The sequence below is a fragment of the Triturus cristatus genome, chromosome 6, assembly GCF_964204655.1.
Source record: "Triturus cristatus chromosome 6, aTriCri1.1, whole genome shotgun sequence".
Classification (NCBI taxonomy): Eukaryota; Metazoa; Chordata; class Amphibia; order Caudata; family Salamandridae; genus Triturus; species Triturus cristatus.
In genome coordinates this window covers 662896881-662916831 of record NC_140589.1, presented here as the reverse complement: position 1 = coordinate 662916831, position 19951 = coordinate 662896881, and positions in this window count along the sequence as shown.

The window sequence follows — 19951 nt, the reverse complement described above, 5'->3', positions numbered from 1 at the left end:
GATCGCGAGAAGAAAGACGTGATCGCGCGACGCATGACGTCACTGCGGACGCGAACTGTCGCGAGACAGCGCAAATGGCTAAAACAATACAACATCTCATGGAGAACGCGACCGGATCGGGAAAACTTGTTGGCGAACGCGGGGATTCAGGTAAGGCGATCGCGCGCGCGCGAGAATGTATTATTTTACAGCGCGAGCAAGAACCAAATTGTCGCAAAGCTGCAGAATGCGGAAATTTTGACATTTCCGCGCTCTCCGCGGAACGCGGAAATGCCAAATTACCGCGAACGGAACGGAAATTTTGCCCAGGCCTAATCTTGGGAGACTTATTTGTTATGAAGTTTCCTAATTTCCTCATTTACTGCAGTCTCCTCAGTAGGAAATACTTTCAGCTTTTTACTTTGATTCCATCAAGAAGGCATTCAGATGTGTCACACATTTGCCATAAATTCAGAATGTTAGCACTCTTTTTGCTCATTAGATCACTGTAGTAAAGCTACTGCTCACCAGGGAAAACTGCTGCTGGTATTGAAAGTGCATGTTTCAGTCTGCATGTCAGAATTTTTTAATGAAATAAAAGAGGATTTCAGAAGTCAAAATGTGCCCTAGTTTTTCTTTCTGCAGCACTAATCACACTTGTTATGGAAAAATGAACCCCCTCATTTTGTTCCTTTTTAAATTAAATGTTTTAAGAGTTACCACTTTAATCCAAGCAAGATGGCTTCAGGTATGCCATACGTTTATCATAAGTAGGACTGTTAGCGCTCTAGTTGTTCTTTGGAACACTCTGGGAAGCTGCAGTAGAACACAAAGGAATCAACTGACAGTCTCTGCCCTTGTTGGATGTACATGTTTTACTGAGAATGTCAGACTTCATTCTCACATGACTGAGAAAGATAATGTGAATTTACAGAAAATAAGCTCTCAGTTTAGCTTATAGATCACCTTCCAAACCTCTGTGGGAAAAGCATGAGAAAATATTTTTCTCTCAATCATGATATCCCAGCAGAAGGCTTTTTCACATGGTGAAATCACCTTAGAACATACCACAATTCCTAAAATGAGTATGGTACCATCAACAAATGATTTATAATGTAACTAAAGTCTTAAAACCTTCTATTAACTGCAATGCTTTTTAATGAGGTGCTATCATGTATATTGGTCCCAAGATGGCTGCCAACACTTCTTGGATGAAGTGCTGACAGCCAATCAGATCTCAGGATGAGATGTGTGGTTAGGCTCCGCCCACATATATATATGATTTTACTTTTGATTTTCTCAGGAACTACTGAACAGATTGACACCAGACCTGCAAAAGGCACTTCCCTGAGCTGAGGACTACCTCTCTGCCAAATTTCAAGTAATTCTGTTCAGCCGTTCGGGCTGTACCTTGGACTAAAGGTCCCTATGGAAAATTGCATGGGGAAAACGCGTTTTGGGACCCCCCTTTTTTCTCAGCCCCAGCTTGACGAATCCCCCTGAGACTTTCAGAGTAGGAGCGGAGCGGAGCGCCCCACCTATTTTGAAAATTTCGCGATGATTCGTCAACCGGCGCCAAAGTTATTCCAAATAGAATGATGCGGATTTCCTATGGAAACACGGTCCTAACTATAACTATCTACTGGCGACCGCCAGTAGATTATATATATATATATATATATATATATAGAGATAGATATAGATAGATATAGATATATATATATATATAGTCCAATATTTAGGAAAAATATTTATTATAGATTAAATTAATGTGATCTTCTGGCTCCCAATAAAAATCCCACATCACTAACACCATTAGTCATGATCATGGCAGTCCTCCATCGTATGGACAGGGGATCAATCCAATACACTGTATCAGTATCTTGTGGAATGTCACAAGCACCTTTCAGTGGTGTGCTACACATCAACAGCTTCATCCCCATTACACACAATGAGGATTTAGACCATGTGAAGGGAGATCATGATGCTTTGGCTCCACTTGTGGTTTAGTTCCTATATCCCTGATAGGCTCTGCGCATTGAAATAACATACACTATAGATTTGACATAGGACTAAGGTCAGTATGTCTCTATCGAGTATATTAAACTTAATTACTTGTGTGTGCCAGCTAACTCAGCGGTCACTAGAAACTTCTCAAACATACAAGAAGGGATTAGTCTCTGACAACCGCATAAACATGACAACTTTGTTTCCCTTTAGAATTGGAACAGTCTCAGAATCATGGAAACAATAGATAACAGTTTCACTCAGTCAATCGTGCATGCTTCATTTCTACAGAGTTGCACAGAAATATAGAGATGGATGTTTCAATAAAAGGGTTGATTGAACAGTCTTATTTCTCATGCGAGAGATATGAATTGTTACAATCTTAAGACAGACTGCGAGGTACAATATAACATAATCCTGCAATAGCATGGTTTGTAGCTATGACATATATTAATCAAAATAAATACATAAATACCATAATGCTAAAACGTGATACTCATCTGATGCTTCTAAATTGTTCTTCCCCAGTGTACCTAACCTAAGTGCAGTACGAGGTTTGAAGTAGGTGCTGTTTCTAAAGTATAGCTAGCTATATTTTTGTTTAGCCAGGAGTTGCCAAAAGTTTCTCTAAGTTCTAGTCAGCTCAATAACTGAGAATGAGAGAGGTTGGAATCTCTTTTCTGGACTCGATAGTCTAACCCCCGCAAGGGAAGTCAGAGAGCACTTGAGCTGGATTCTCTGAGAGGAGGATGGCAGCGTCAGGTCAGTGCATCAGGCTGGAACTCGATCTCCTTCCCAACTTGCCATGGCGAACCACGTAGTCTGGGTTGGATTTAATCCTCCGGGAACCGCAATTTGCCAGGGCAAGTACTGGTATATTTATCCCTTGAAGGTGTCTAGGAATGCCAGTATTGACGTAAAAGTCGGGCAAAGGAAAGTCATGAATGAACCCTTAAGAAATAGATGTTCATGCATACCTAATGAGTTCTTGGAGAAATCAATATTCAAGCTGAGAGAAATTCTTAAAGGCTTAAGGGTCTGGTTTTCCAAGAATGCGTTGTGATGTGGATGGACGGATGTAGGTGGCCATGCCTGTATTTGGTTTGTACGGACAATGTCTAAATAAGGGCCGGATTTCCATGTCCAAATAAGGGCAATGTGAATTGTACCTATATAAGGGCATAAATCAGGAAATCTATATACGGAATCTAAATCTACACACAACACCCACTCCAGTTTTGTATGAACGATGTTACTAAATCCTAAACGTTCTAAACATATCTTAAAACGGAGTATCTCATGGGTTTGCTAAAATAAGCTAAAAACATATCTAAAACATATGTTCTAAAAATACATTACAAAACCATTGCTATGCATAAAGTGTTGTACATATAAAAGGCAATGTTCCATTCTAAGCATAGGATTACATTGGAATGCTAAATGAATGAACCAAAATATATACATATGATGAAAGGGCTCGTAAATACAGACGAAAAAGGGCGATACCATTCCATATCCGGTTACACAAGTCAAATTGTTATGCATGACAAGGTGGCATACTGTCCCTGGAAGTATTATCAAAGAATTATGTTCTCTATGAATAGTTCTACTATAAGCAGATTACTGTGCCAAAAAATGCAAAAAATACAAATTTGTAAAAACAAATTCATCATAGGAAAAAAGGTTTCAAAGTCAGTAGCATGTTTGAAAAAGAATGAAGGCCAAATTCAGAGTCTCTCCGGAACCCTGTGTGCTTGAATCAAATGTCAGTGTGTGGGGATGGAGAAAACATAACATTTTCTAAACTTGTAGACAACAAGTCATCTACAGTTGTGGGTGAGAGTTGGAATACCTCGTGTAGAAGATCCACAGCACAGAGATGCGAACTTTCGCCTTCAGCACTGGAAGCATCAGCAATGTCCAGATTGGATGTTACCTGCACACCTGGTGTTTCCTCTCGTACCTCAGCAGTGGCGTGCAGCATCTGTGAGATCTCAATGAATGCCGTCATCAGGATTGGTAGCCGCTGGGGACAGCACATAGCATGGGCCGTTATCGGGTCCAGCAGAGTATCGATATCCGTAGGCATGACTGATGGGAGTGTCAGACAAATGTCCAGCACGCATTCTTTACCGCATAGCAGGCAGCGTACAACAGGTAAGATGCAATCTTGCCAGATTGGTCTGAATGACAGAAACCAAGTGGTGTTTAATTCTCGTAAACGAGGTAAACCCAGAATTTGGACGATGCGTGCACGACACTTCATCTCCAATAGAGTTCTTTCCATGGTGAACTGGGTGTCGTTGGTGACTTGGCTTGCCATATCATAGCAGTAGGAGCAAAAATAGTATCCCTGCAACGAGTGCTAAAAGGAGCCGCAGTCCGCCAAACACAGAGTGCATCAAGTTTGGAAAAATTCCGACAACTGCTTAAAAAGGTGCTGAGAGTTCTGCACACACGTTCTTAAATACATGTACAATACCGCTCACATCAGACATGTTTAAGATACGATCTAACATTTCTGAGAAATTCACAGGGCAGTTTGTATACAAAAGGGTATGTATCTCCGCAGAAGTCCTTGCGACTTGGAGATTATAGGTTTCTTTAGCAGAGGTCAAAGGCACAGTTTTTTTGTAAAAGAATGGCTTTCATTCTGCTTAGAGTATTAATTTGTATAGAAGAGATATTCAGTGAAGGCCATAAAGGCGACTCCCTGACTATGTCTATTTGTGGAAACAAGACTTGCATACAGCAAGTGACCCTGGATGTAACCGTTACTAGATATGGGATACCTGGCAACATGCCACAGCAGCTGTGATCATTCAACATAATGTAACATTCCATTTGAAAGTTGACCAAAGATTGGATTAATCACTGCTGCCGGTGAACCGTGCAGGTGGCAGGATAAGTTTGTTGTGGAACCGTCACAGGCCCCGTGTAAGTTAATACCCTGACAAAGGAGAGAACCGCTTAGTGGGTGCTCACAGTTTTCACTACTAAGAAATACTTAACTTGCCGGCATGTATGAAACGTTTTTGATGCGGTTTTCTTGGTCCTAGCAAGAATTCCCTAAGGTCTGTGTGTTCTTGAAGTAAAATTAAGAGTTGTCTTACATCCTCTAGTGTAGCTTTCTGTAGCCAATTAAGATAAAGTTTCCCTCCACTGTAAGTTGTTACTACACCCGGATGCTGTCTTTGGACATACCGTGGGTCTGGCCTATGAAAGGTAAAACCTTGTGTTTTGTTCAGGAATCTATCTTGACAGTTGCTTGTGTCTAAGGGTCAGAGCAACCATTTTTTCTATTCAGGATCTGATCTGTTGTGATGCAAAATGTTATGTACGTCGACCTCCCACTGTGTAGTGCTTTCACTTGAAGGTGCAGGTATAGACGGAGTGTTCATGTCTTTTATCTTGGCTATTACAAGGAATGATGTTTGTTGGACAGTGTTGTTCAAAAACATAATTTGCTCAGGGATGATACAGGCTCTAAACAAAGCTTCTATTCCCTGTACTTGCCAATCTTTAGTACCCCAGACAGTTTTTGTCTTAATGTTGTCTTTCCAAAAGTCGCAACCTGTCTAGACAGTTGGGTAATAAAGGCTGTAGAATAAATCTATTTGGTATTCGTTAACATAGTTTTCATTCCTGTCTTATTGACATTCTTAAAGTAAAATGTCTCTGCATTCGAGATATTAAACCCTGAAAAATATGGAAATTTCATTGCAAATGTTTTCGAGCAACCCTTTGGTGGCATAGGACAATGTTCCCATTGATTGTACATAAATACATTTCTAGGTGTTGCAGATTTATGCAAGAAATGATGACCATAGTGGTTATAACAATACAGTTGTTTATAGTCTGATGAACCTTGTAAATATTCATTATTAGTGAATGCAGTTGACATCTCTAGATCAGACATCATATTATTAACAGTCTCAAAGTCCCAATCATCAGAAAGGGTACTGGAGGTAATAAAGTCACTTAATGACATTTTAAATAAATGTGGAATCTTCAAAAGCTCAGACGGACCAAAAATGTCATATTCTGTTTTGTACCAAACTATACCATCAGGTATAGGAATCGCTGTGATGTTCACTGCTGACAAGTCTCTTGCTTCATGATGGGATGATTTGTGTGGCTGGAGAAGTAAGTTCACTATTTTACTTGCTGTGTCCATCTGAATATATCTTCCATTAATCAGCATACCCAGAGTGAATGCCAGAGCTAACCAAACTAGAAAGAAGAATATTCCCAAAACAATCCATAGTTCAGTCCATGGTGAAACCAGATAAGTTTTTTTCAAAAGTTGAAAAAAAGTCTGTAGCTTGTTCTTTGAAAGTTCTTTGTACTGGCGTTGTTTCAGGTTCGCTGGGATCCTCAGAAAACGTATCAAAGTTCATGAAATAGCCAAAGGCAGTTCCGTCAATGGTTGGAATTGCATCAGGATTGGTTGAATTCACTGGAACCAGTTGATCACTTGTTACTTCATTGTAGACATGTGTATCAAGACGAACTGTTATTTGGATCTCAAGAGGTACAAGGTCCATAGCATTGTTGCTTAGTTCTCTATTTCTTACTGTCGAATCTTCAAAGGTGATGAGTCTCTCAGTTCGAACCTCTTGGATTGTAGCTAGAGGAGTGCGTCTGCTATATTGGCGGAGTTCACTTGGCCTACTGTTCAGTATCGGCCACATAGTGTGGTTTGATCAGGTCGATGGACACAAATCTTTTCTCCTTTTTACCAGCAAAGGGCGGCAAAAGTACTGTTCTTGATCCGTGGATTGCTAGGACAGGTACTGGTTGTCTTTTAGAAGGCCCAAATTCCTTCTTGTCTGCGATCTTTTCTCTGACTAGATCCCCAAGCTTTGGGATCCAGTGAGGCCTTGCTGGGACGGCCGAATTTTCTTCAGTGGTGGTTGGCTTCAGGATCACGTTGCTTTGTTTCGATCTTAAATCATTTAAGTCCTGTAAAACAGCTAAGTGATCTTTGATATCAAATTGTTTGTTTTCCACCACTGTGCCTTTCATATCTAAGTCCGGAACCAACATTCTAGTCCCAAACAGGACCTCACATGAAGTGACACCCCCTAGAGAACTTCTTGGCAAATTGTTTAATGCATGCTGGACCCCATATAAATGTTTGACCCACCCATCACCCAAACCTAATACCCTAGCTGTTATAGACTGCTTTATGTCCCGGTTTTTTCTTTCCACAACAGAATTTCCCTCAGGATGAAATGGAGAAGAATACCGCAATGCTAAGCCCAGACTGGCCATGGCTTCTTTGTAAGCCCTAGAGCTAAATGTAGGACCCTGGTCAGAATGTAGTGTACCTATTGCGCATGTGCCAATAAATACTCACAAATCTTTTATAACAGTTCGAGCGTCAGACGAGCGCTGAGGCCACATCCATAGGAACCTAGAGCACGAATCCACTGCGACCATGATATATTTATAGTTCCCATCCCTTTGTAAGGGACGGTAGTGATCCTGGTAAACACAAGGTAATGGTTTATCTGAAATTAACAGGGGCGTCTGCGCAGGATGTTTCACAGTAGAGACTTTCATCTTCTGGCATATCTCACAGTCCAAAACATAATTTCAAGTCTGTTTCCTAATGCCGGGCCACCAGTATCTTTGTTTTAATAATGCTACTGTGGCTGAAACACCTGCATGGGCAGAGGCGAGCCCTTCATGTGCTGCTAGGATTAGCCCTAGTCTATGTTCCATGTTTGGAATTACTCTTTCCCCACTCCAGGGATTCGAGCAAACGGAACATTGTTTGCATCAATTATATATGAGTATTTGAGTGGAAACTTTTTAGGTAATGCCGCACCGCTGCCTTTGCTTAATGTATTGACAGCCAGCATTATTTTGCTGTCTATTTTCTTTTTTGAACGAGTGATTGCAGCTACGGAAGCCGTTTGCACAGCCCCTTTCACGGCTTCATCAGCCAATGAATTCCCTTCAACATGAATGCCATCACGTTGGTGACTCAGTGTGTGTATCACGTGAGTGTTTTGTAGTCCGTTTCGCAGCTGGCCTACTTGTTCCCAAAGCAATTTGTGTTTGATTGTGCCACCTTTTACATCTTTGAAACCATTTTTAATCCAATTCTGTAAATATTCATTGTAAGATTGAACAGTAAAAAGAATCGCACACTATCAGTGTGGGGAATTCGCAATCCGTATTTTCAAGTGCCATCTTAAATGCTTGTAGTTCAGCTCGCTGAGCTGTACAATCCCCAAGAGATTGGGTTTTTGTGACCATTGGTCTGAATTTGCCATCTCGCATGCGAACATTAACGATAGCACACGCTGCACTGTAAGCTTGTTTACTCCTCGTAGTGGGCTGTGCAGATCCGTCAGTATAAAATATAAATTCGTACTGGTCAAGAGGGAGAATTTCAGTAGGCAGAGGACATTCGTGTTCATATTGCAGGAATGCTTGTGTTTTAAAATATGGATCAAAAACGTATTCAACATCAGTTGCAGCAAGAGAATGAACCCATTGTATCCATCTCGGATGTATAGCTGTTGCATTTGGAATGCTAACCTTTGTAACTGCCTCTAGGGCTGGTACAGGAGTCATAACCATAATGCGTTTCCCCTGTGCTAGGGCTCTTTCTTTTGCTACAGCGGTTTGAACTGCTGTCTGAATCTTTTCTGTAGAAGTGAATTTCATTTCTGCTTGTGTATACAAGTGAGATTTGTATGAAATGGGTACTTTTTCACCTTCTTTAAAAGTTAAGTAGGTGATACCGCATTGACCCGGAATTATCCGGATCACTAAGTTGCGTACGTTTACACGTGTTTGCAAGTATTTTGTTGCTAACATGTATATCTGGAGTAAAAGCTAAATTTTAGTGTGTTTTTGTGTCCAATGTGTGATTTTAAATTCAGGTTTAATTAATTCGTAGAGAGGTTTAACCCTTTCTGCGTAATTTAAAATGTAAGGTCTCCAAAAATTCAGGAAACCTAGAATGTAAATGTTTCAGCGTTTTTGGAGGTTGGAGCAGCGCACACTTTTCTAAAAAGTTGGCTACCAGGCTGTTGCCTTCACTTGATAGTTCATATCCTAGGAAAAGGACGTTGAGGTGGGCAATTCTTGACTTTTTAAAGTTGAATTTGTAACCCTCTGAGGAGAAGCCCAATATTATGGTGCTCACCCTGTTCAAGTGCCTATCCAGGTCATTGTCTGTCAGATAGATATCATCGACATATGACAATGCCTCGTCATCATAAGTTTGTAGTAACTCTGTTACTCTTGCTGAGAATAACCCCGGGCTGTTTTTGAATCCCTGGGGCAGTCGACAAAATTGACGCTGAGTCAAATATCTGCTTTCTGGTGCAATATTTTGACAAAAGAAACCATTTGAAATGTCTAATGTGGTTTTATATTTTTTACGCACAATGTTGCTCATTAATGCTGTGCTATGTGCATTTTGCACTGCAAATGTTTTGCAACAAGAATTTAAGTGTCTGTAATCCAAAACTAGACGATATGTGTTGTCTGGTTTGGAGACAGGAAACAAAGAATTTTTCATTGATGAGGTGCATGTTTCAATCACCCCCTGATATTCAAGTTGATCTAAAATCTCCCTGACCTGTTTTTTAGCTTCTTGCTTAACTGGGTACTGCCTTTGTGCAGTCGGTTGATTTTTTAGCTAGATTATATGGTGAGGGGAGTCCTCATACCATCCTACATGATTTTTATACAGTGCTGGGGCTTGGGCTACTGCCCATTTCCCGGTTAATGTATATTTTAAATGAACTGGAATATGGTTGGAGGAGGCAGGCATAATTATGGCTTCGCCATGTGGGTACTTCCCGACAAACTCTGGTGGCCAGTCCTGTTCTGCTGGAAGTATATCATAACCCTTTGAAAGATGCTCCCAAAAGAGTCCTTTCACTTTTCTTGGTATGTATCCCTCCATTCGGAGTGTTATTTCATATAACCTATGTGGAGAACTAACCCTGGTGTCTACAGTCTCAACTTGTATGTCTTCATTCAAGTCCACTGTCTCCAGAAGTCCCTTCAGGTTCTGGCAAGCTATTGTAACTTCTGCTGCACTGTCCAACATGGTCTGGGCCCATTTCCCGATCCTGAGTTGGGTTTTCAGTATTCTCAGCATGTCTGATCTTTAGACCTGCTACCTTTTTCTTGGAGAATTGAGGATTTGCTTTATTTTTCTGAACATGTTGATCGTCTTTGGACTTCACGCGTTCTTCCTTGTTTTCTGACCGTCCTCTTCTTTCGGATATCTGTGATGATATCTGAAAGGTATGAGAGGAACGTGTATCATTATCTTGATATCTGTCAGGTTTACTCAAATGATCCCTATTCCTGAGGTTGTACCTCATTTCAGAGGGCTCCTTCTGTGGAGGAGACCTGCCTCGGGAATGAGAACGCTTCTCTTTGGAATTCTGTTTGCTATTTTCCCACTTATTTTTAGAAGAGGTAGGAGTGTTTTAGGAAAGTCCTTATCAGGACTTTCAGACAGTTGTAGTTTTACTGGTTCCCCTCCCAGACTGTCTCTGCCTAATTCCTCATAGGATTTTTAAATTATTCTGGCTAGTTCTTGAGGTTGTTCTGTTACATCATATTCCCTGAGTTTTTGGCGGATTGCAACTGATGCTGCTTCTCCTTTAATATTAAATAATATTATTGTTTAGACCTGGTCGAAATTTTTAAGTAACTTCATACCTAAATTCAGAGCAGGCTCTGCCCCGTATTCGTTTTGAATCTGTTTCAGGACATCAGGTATTACCGCCATTGATGGAACACCATGTTTTTTTGTATAGATAGCAGCAAATTCTGTGCCCCAAGAGGTGCAGTCTTCCAGATGTGGTGTGACCCCCATTGGTAAATAGATTGTTAGAATTCTGTGTTTCTCATAAGGGCAGTATTAGGAAATACTACTTCGATTTGAGTCATTTTTTGAGCAATCCAGAACGGAATTTGTTCACGTTTTATGGGCATTTTACCCATGACTGCGTGTAAAGTCTGTGGAGTGATTTTTAATGTATTCCCCTAATGAGCAGCTGGATTTTGAATGGTTAATGGTGGTTGGACTGTAAAAGTCTGCATGACATATTGAACCAATTGTCTATAAATCTTGATTAACTCCTTGAGTTGAGCTAGTAAATCCACATCTGACATTTCTTCAATGTCAGGATGAGGTGTGTAGCCGGCTAAAATCGGCCATGTTGCTCCTGGTCCACCTAGTGGACCGAGCCTGGTAATGTGATTGTAATGTTTTAGGGCACCTTTAAACCAAAGCTCATGCTCCTGGTATGTGAGTGGAATTTCAATATCCTGAAAAGGAATATATTCCTCAGGTGGTTCATCTTCTTTGTAGAAGTGAAACAAGTGTGTTACTGGATTTGATTCTGGCAATACTAACCATGAGTAGAATACCTCTGTCTGGGGAGATTCTTGTGCCTCTATCACGAAAACTGCTCTATAACCTCTTCGTGTTAAACCATGTTTTATAAATTTTAGAGTGATGGCTCTCCTTAAATTTGGATGGATGTTTATAGCATCCTCATCGGTTTCTTGAAACCCTGTACAATTAAAAGCTGTTGCGACTTGGTCCACTACAGCCCCACCAGCATTGGTGTTTGTGCTGTTTTCGGACATGTTGAAATGAAAAATGCAGAGCAAGTTTCAAGGGAACAAAGATAAGGTGCACAATATTTTGGAACACTGTATCCTTTCAACGTTGAACAAAACCAAACAGCTAATACATAGGACTTTTGTCCTACTCAGCTATGGCGGATATTATCCCTACCCACTCCAGACGTCTTATGGAGTTTTATGAGTAGAGGGTCTCTTGAGAAAAGCACGACTGAGTTACTTCAGTAACTAGAGTTAAATTAGTGCCCTACCAAACCGTTGGGCGCCATGTAGTGTAGTTCCTATATCCCTGATAGGCTCTGCGCATTGGAATAACATACACTATAGATTTGACATAGGACTAAGGTCAGTATGTCTCTATCTAGTATATTAAACTTAATTACTTGTGTGTGCCAGCTAACTCAGAGGTCACTAGAAACTTCTCGGATATACAAGAAGGGATTAGTCTCTGACAGCCGCATAAACATGACAACTTTGTTTCCCTTTAGAATCGGAACAGTCTCAGAATCGTGGAAACAATAGATATAAGTTTCACTCAGTCAATCGTGCATGCTTCGTTTCTACAGAGTTGCACAGAAATAGAGAGACCGGCATTTCAATAAAAGGGCTTATTGAACAGTCCTATTTTGCATAGAAGAGATATGAATTGCTACAATCATAAGACAGACTGCGAGGTACAATATGCATGAGGTTAGCAGTAAGATAAAATAATACAGCAATAGCATGGTTTGTAGCTATGACATATATTAATCAAAATACATACATAAATAACAGAATGCTAAAATGTGATACTCATCTGATGCTTCTAAATTGTTCTACCCCAGTGTACCTAACCTAAGTGCAGTATGAGGTTTGAAGTAGGTGCTGTTTCTAAAGTACAGCTAGCTATATTTTTGTTTAGCCAAGAGTTGCCAAAAGTTTCTCTAAGTTCTAGTCAGCTCCATACCTGACAATGAGAGAGGTTGGAATCTCTTTTCTGGACTCAACAGCAAGGGAAGTCAGAGAGCACTGGAGCTGGATTCTGTCCAAGGAGGATGGCAGTGTCAGGTCAGTGCATCAGGCTGGAACTCGATATCCTTCTGAACTTGCCGTGGCAAACCGCGTAGTCTGGGTTGGATCGAATCCTCCGGGAACCGCAATTTGCCGGGGCAAGTGCTGGTATATTTATACCTTGAAGGTGTCTAGGAATGCCATTATTGACGTAAAAGTCGGGCAGAGAAACGTCATGAATGAACCCCTAAGGAATAGATGTTCATGCATACTTAATGAGTTCTTGGAGAAATCAATATTCAAGCTGAGGGAAATTCCTAAAGGCTTAAGGGTCTGGTTTTCCAAGAATTCGTTGTGACGTGGATGGACGGATGTAGGTGGCCATGCCTGTTTTTGGTTTGTACACACAATGTCTAAATAAGGGCTGGATATCTATGTCCAAATAAAGGCAATGTGAATGGTACCTATATAAGGGCATAAATCAGTAAACCTAAATACAGAATCTATATATGCGCACAACACACTAACACATGTTGTATTAGCCAATGATTGCACACATGTTGCCTTATTGCCTACACACAACAGAGAATAAATCCACTGTAATCTTCAAATATTCCATTCATTCGCATTTGGAAGTTGCCTTGGTACAAGATTTGTACAACAGTCTGTGTCTGTCTCTCCCAGAATCAACCGATGTTCCCTTTGTACTTCAAAACAGCAACTTATAGCTGCAAATATCACAACTCTCAAATGTCCAAATGAAGATGACATGGTGAAAGAACCTAAAACAGGTCAAAACAAAAATATTCAGGGCGGCTCCTCCGTTTGAGTGGAGAAGCATCACCCCACAAAGAAAAGCCCCAGGCCAGAGCTAAAAAAATAAAATGGTCATTATATTTATTTATTACCATATTACTTTTCAGCAACCAATTTGTCCCGAACTGAGTGAGAGGAGGGGGTGGGCCAGTGCTGCTGAGTGGCAGCAGGGAGCTGTGTGCTTTAAAAGGCGCATGTCTCTTCGGCCGGTAGTCTTGCGACAGCCTGCCAGACGTGCACATTTTAAACTTCTCTAATCTAGCTTTCTTAGACAGCTGGGTGAGAGAAAGCACAGGCCTCCAGTACTCTTGAAGCGTTGAGTGAGGCTGCTCCCTCCAATCCTGGCACTGCTCTTATGCTGGTGAGAGCAGACGAGGATTGGTTAGAGGAGTTGGCTGGGTCCCGTGTTGGAGCCTGCCTTCAGAGAAGACCAAATGAGGAGGACGTCGAGTCGTGCAGGAAGGTAAGTGTATTTTACTTTTTCCCCACCCTACCACCCTCTGTACATGCCAGCCACCACCAATCAAACATAACATAATGAACACATGACACAGTCAACTTTTGGAGGACACAGTTTCGCAAACAATCTGAGGTAACTGAACACAAAAGTCAATGAGTCAAAGCTTTGCTGAAAAAACACTTTTACCCACAAATTTCCTGAACCTGCCCTTCCAGAACAAACTTCTATCATCATTACATCAATAGGCGGTGTAACGGTGAATGTGTTCAGATATCAAGATATACTTACACTCACAAGAAGAAGTTGTCAATTACACGCAAGTTAACTCCTCCCTCTTCACCACTATCATCATCATTTGTCATTTGAGGATCCTCACATGGTGGCTCTCCATGGTCTCCATCCTCTGTGATGAAAGGGATGTTCCATCGCAGGGCGATGTTGTGGAGCATACAGCAGGCCACAGTGATTTAGCACACCTTCTCATGTGAATAGAGAAGGGCTCCTCCAGTTTTATCCAGACAACAAAATCTTGCCTTTAGGAGCCTGAAAGCCCGCTCCACTGGCCGCTGTGTTCTTCCAGGTGCCTCATTGAACTGGACTTCCCCTGGCATTGTTGTATTCTTCAGTGGTGCCAACAACCATTGTCTGTCAGGATAAGTTGAGTCTGCTAGTAGGAAGTAAAAAAACAGTGCAATAAATGTAACACATTTACAAATGCTTCAAGTAGATATTGGCCAAACAATATTATGAAAGTTTATACTGACCAACAAGCCAGGCCCTCTCAGGTCAAAGTTATGACATTTGCTGAAGTATGATGCGCTGTCGTAGCATGTAGAAAAAATGGGTAGAGCAACGGAAACACACACAGACGCTTGTGATCTACAAATCCACAAGGCAGAGAACTTGCACGTTGATTGAATGGTAGTGTTTTTGATTCCGGTAGACCTGTTCTCTGGTGTGTGGTGGCACTAAGGCAATATGTGTGCCCTCAATTGCTCCAACAACAAGTGGTAAGTGAGTCAAAGAGTAAAAGTCCCCCTTCACATTGGCTAAATCCTGCTGCCGTGGAAACTGGATGAAGCTTTTGATGTGACTCATCATAGAAGAAAGAACTTCTTGTAGCCTACCAATGAAAATTGGTTGTGACATACCACTAGATGTGGCCAGTGTATTGGAAGGATCCTATGGCCGCAAGAAGAAGAACAGTCATCATTTTGACAATTGGTGTAATCGAAGTGGGCTTTCTGTTGTGCGGCTGAAGATCTGGCTCCAGTTGATGACATAAAACTAGTATAGTTTGCCTATTAAATCTGTGCTTCTTGATGATATCCCTTTCCTCCATGGTGGCAAGGTCTGGAAACAAGCAGTACACCTGAGGCTGTCGTCTATGCACTCTACCAGGGTTCATATGTCTGCACCGGAAAAACATAACATTGTTATATATTTCCACAGTAACATATGTGAAAACAATTTCAGTAACGACATGTACTACCACAAATGTTTGGTTTCACTACGTTTGTTACCTGGCCATCATCATGCTGAGCAAAAAAACTTTTGTGCCTAAAATGTAGATCATTTAAAAAGGTAATGTTTAAATTATGCATGTGAAATGAATATTTTGCACAATTTCTTTAGTTTTTTAAATTTCTACTTTAATACCATTAACGGAAGTCTACCTAACCCCGCAGTAATATTGCATTTCTGTATAGTAATGCTCTACATATGAATGTGTATATCATATAAACTCTTGAGTGGACATAAAAGTTTGAATCTGTAAACTAAGTACCCGGCATTTTGAGTGGTGGTGACAGACCTAACAGTCAAGAACACACTATTTTGGACATCTAAAATGGCACATGAGTGACCTTGCTGGTCAGACATTTGGAAGCATATGGGTGCAGCAAAAATTGACTGCAGAGTGGGCAGTAAACTCTACAACGGATCCAGCAATGGGCTAACGATGGTGAAAGCAACGTACAAAGGCCAATGGCTGTCTGCCTATGCTGAAACCTGTGTAAGTCACGTACACGTATGTGGTGGTGAGAAAAAAACTCACTTGCCTCCTAACACTGCAGCCAACAAGGCCTCCTCCACGTTTGCTGCTGTTACTGACCTCTTGGGCAACAATGTGTGAGGGCCCTTGCCTGTTCACCAGAAGAGCTGAACTTGCTGGCATAGGAGATCCTCACATTGTATAGGCAGCTCTGTGGCTCACCAGAGGAACAGGTGCATGTAACAAATGTATATATGAATCTGTCTAACTTGTTTTTTCCAATCACACAGGCTACAATGTCCCTGAGTTCCTTAGTGAAGTGTTGTGATAGAAAAGAAGTGTAATGTAGCATTTAACATATATAGGTCAATAATGTTGGGATTTGTAAGCCCTTAATAATGTGGAAATACAGCTACATTAGTATTAGTTCTGTGTTTAAAGGCCCAGAGACTAATTGGTATGCATGTAGAAGTATATGTATGTATGTATATGTGTGTTTTCATGTGATACTTTGAAAAGTCACATCATGGACAATATAAAACATAATATGCAGTCTTTACAAATGTACATCAAAATGTTTTCTCTATAAATCAAAAGCCAACGAGGGTAGCTATGTATATCGTCCCACTAACCATTCAGTGTACATCAGGGGACCTCAAACAGTTATACGGGAGCTATCATTATCTACCAGAAACCTTCAGAGTAGCACACAGTCCTGAGCTCATGTATGAGTTGATCACAAGGTCATTTCTTAATTTCAAAGGTAATGCGAGGCTGTGTGCATGTGACATCATGATCATCAGACTACACATTACAAGGCCTAACAATGAGCACTGCTCAGTGAGAATAATGGGCCAGACTCTCAGGGACAAGCCGCTGAAGCACTGAGGTATATCTGTCATATACATATATCCTTTCTTGGTCCACATTTGAGGTGTGCTTACAATTCTATGGCAGGACCGGAGGCGAGGTTATGCATTTCTTTCTACACTCTTTATTGACAGCAAATTCAAAGAAACGTAAAACAAAACACTAAAAAACTTCAACTCCCATGAACACCGGGAGTAACCATGGCCAGCAACAGTCCAATCAATGCACATTCCGACAGTCCATATATTATAATCAGCAGCATAGTCCTTCCTCTTTCTGGTCTGAAGGGAGTTAAGCCCGTTGCTAATCAATCCGCTTTGGAATCCGATCCTAGGACGAAAGTGTAAAAAGTTACTACATTTCCCCTAAACGAATCTCAGCAAAAGGCCAAAACATTCAATACTTAAGGAATTGTATTCACCTAAACACTGGTATTATAACACAGAAAAAATATCAGCATACTGAAACACAATTCAATGGTAAGAAAAAACAAATCGGAAACAGATGACAATAGTAGAATCAATACATCATTAACACAAGGCACAGAAAAACTGTAGTATGAATAAAGGTATATTACTCCCTGGTAAGCAGAAAATCTCAAAACGACCTCCATAATTTTATCAACAAGCAGATTCTAAAACCCCCGAGGGTGGGAGGCAACCGAAGAGTATGCACGGGGGGGGGATAATCCTCGCCTCCGCGTCCTTAATAGAATTGAAACTTTCCTTCGTGTAAACTAGGCACTTTTTCATTCTATGGCAGGACCGGCGAGGATTATGCATGTTCAAAGCTTACTTACCACCAGTGTAGCGGCCCCATGGATTGGCTTAAAATAAAACTTTTTAAAAGTGGAATCGGAAGACCAATCTGCCGCGTTCATGATATCTTCTAATCTGCCCCCCACCTGGACAGCTTTGGAAGCCATAGCCCCTCTGGTAGAATGAGCCCCAAACTCGCTAGTATCAATGCCGGCCTCTGTCATAATCCATCTAACCCACCTAGCAATGGTAGGGGATGACACAGCTCCAAAGTCATGTCCTCATAGGCCTTGAGGCATCTGACCACACACAATTTTGGGGACTCAGAAAAAGCTCGGTTTTGTCCTCCGTGAGATATTGAATGTAACCCCTCCGGGGTAAAGACCCTAGCCGAGATAGCCAAGGCCCTCACGTCCGACGATCTCTTACAGGAAATGAGGCAGAAAAGCATGGCAAGCTTTGCTGAAATCTCCTTCCTGGACAAATATTGGTTGTCTTGCCATGATAACAGCAGGCATAGGACCAGATTGACGTCCCACAGAACGGCGTAACGGGGTTCCGGAGGGTGAGAAATCCTGACGCCCTTGAGCAACTTACACACCCAGGGGTGTGCCTCCACGGGACGGTTATCCACCGGCTCATGTCCTGCCAAAATAGCCGACCTGAAAGAATTGATGGTACAGTAAGATAAACCTTCCTGAAAGAGCTGCACCAGGAAGTCAACTATATCTGTAATTCCAGCACCCATGAGATCCAGGTGTCTCCCCACACACCAACACACCCATCTCCTCTAGGCTGATCTGTACCTCCTAATGGTTCCTGGGGCCCAGGCTTTCTGTATAAGGAATTCAGCCTCTTGCGAAAGTCTGACATCCTGCCTGCGTCACCTGAAATCCTCCACGCCATGAGGCGAAGATGGCCCTGGAGAACCAAAGGGTGGGGCTGGCCTATAGGGTCCACCAGGACCCGATCGTAGGATGGAAGACGTACTGGGGCATCCCAAGCCAGTTCTAGGAGAGAGGGAAACCACGATTGAGACCGCCAAATTGGAGTGATCAAGATGATCGAAGCTTTCTAACGCCGAGCCTGCGCCGCCACCCTCTGTATGAAGAGGAAGGGAGGAAAGGCATACGCCAGAATCATCGACCAATCCTGAAGGAAGGCATCTACTGCTTCCGCCCCTGGATCCGGTCTCAAGCTGAAATAGTGGGGTAACTGGGCGTTCCATCTGGATGCAAACAAATCCACTTGACACGCACCCCAAAGCGCAGTCAGTGCTTGGAAAACCGCCGGGTCGAGTCTCCAGTCGCTGGCATCCTTGAAGTGTCTGGAATTCCAGTCTGCCACTGAGTTCTGTGACCCAGGAAGATATTCCGCTGTCACCGATATCTGATGGTGGAGGCAAAAATGCCAAAAGTCCTTGGCCAGCTCCGCCAGAGCCCTGGAGTGGGTACCCCCCAGTCGGTTGATGTATTGAACCGCCGTCGTGTTGTCCATCCGGAGGAGCACACAACATGAAACCCTGTCCCTCGTCAGGGACTGGATGGCGAAGGAGCCCGCAAGCAGCTCCAGACAGTTGATATGGAGAGACAGCTCCTCCTCTGTCCATCTTCCTCCCATAGTGATCGGTCCACACCTGGCACCCCAGCCCAGGCGGCTGGCATCCGACTCTATCACTAGATACGGCTGCGACCCAAAGATTGCCCGACTGTTCCAAACTTCCATGTGGTCGATCCACCACTGAAGCTCCGTCCTGGCCTCCTGATTCAGAATCACCAGTTCCGAATAGGTGAGCCCTCTCTGCAGATGGGATGCTTTCAGTCTCTGCAGCGCCCTGTAGTGCAACAGACCTGGGAAGATGGCCTGTATTGAGGATGACAACAAACCAACAGTCCCATCTGAGAACCTTCCGAAGTTCCTTCTTGATCTTGGCGATCTTCTGAACTGGTAGATTCAAAATCGCAGTGTTCGTGGCTATCCTGAAGCCCAGGAAAATCATGCTCTGCTGGTGGACCAACTCCGACTTCTCCTGGTTGATGGTGAACCCCAAACCCTGGAGCAGAGAGATGGTGGTATTCAGATGGGAGATCAATCGCTCCTGAGACTGATCCATCAGCAAGATGTCGTCCAAGTATATAATCAGTCTTATGCCCAAGGTGTGCAGGTGTTCCACTACCGGCTTGAGGAGCATGGTAAAGCACCAAGGTGCTGACAAAAGGCTGAAAGGCAGGGTTCGGAATTCGAAAATTTGCCCCCTCCATTCGAACTGGAGAAACCTGCAGTGAGGGCAAAAAATGGGAACTGAAAGGTAAGCATCCTTGAGATCCAGACACGCCAACCAGTCGTTCTGCAGTAGAAGGTCTCGCAGGAGGTGAATCCCCTCCATCTTGAAGTGGCGATAAACTAGACAGTCGTTGAAAGATCTGAGGTTGATGTCTG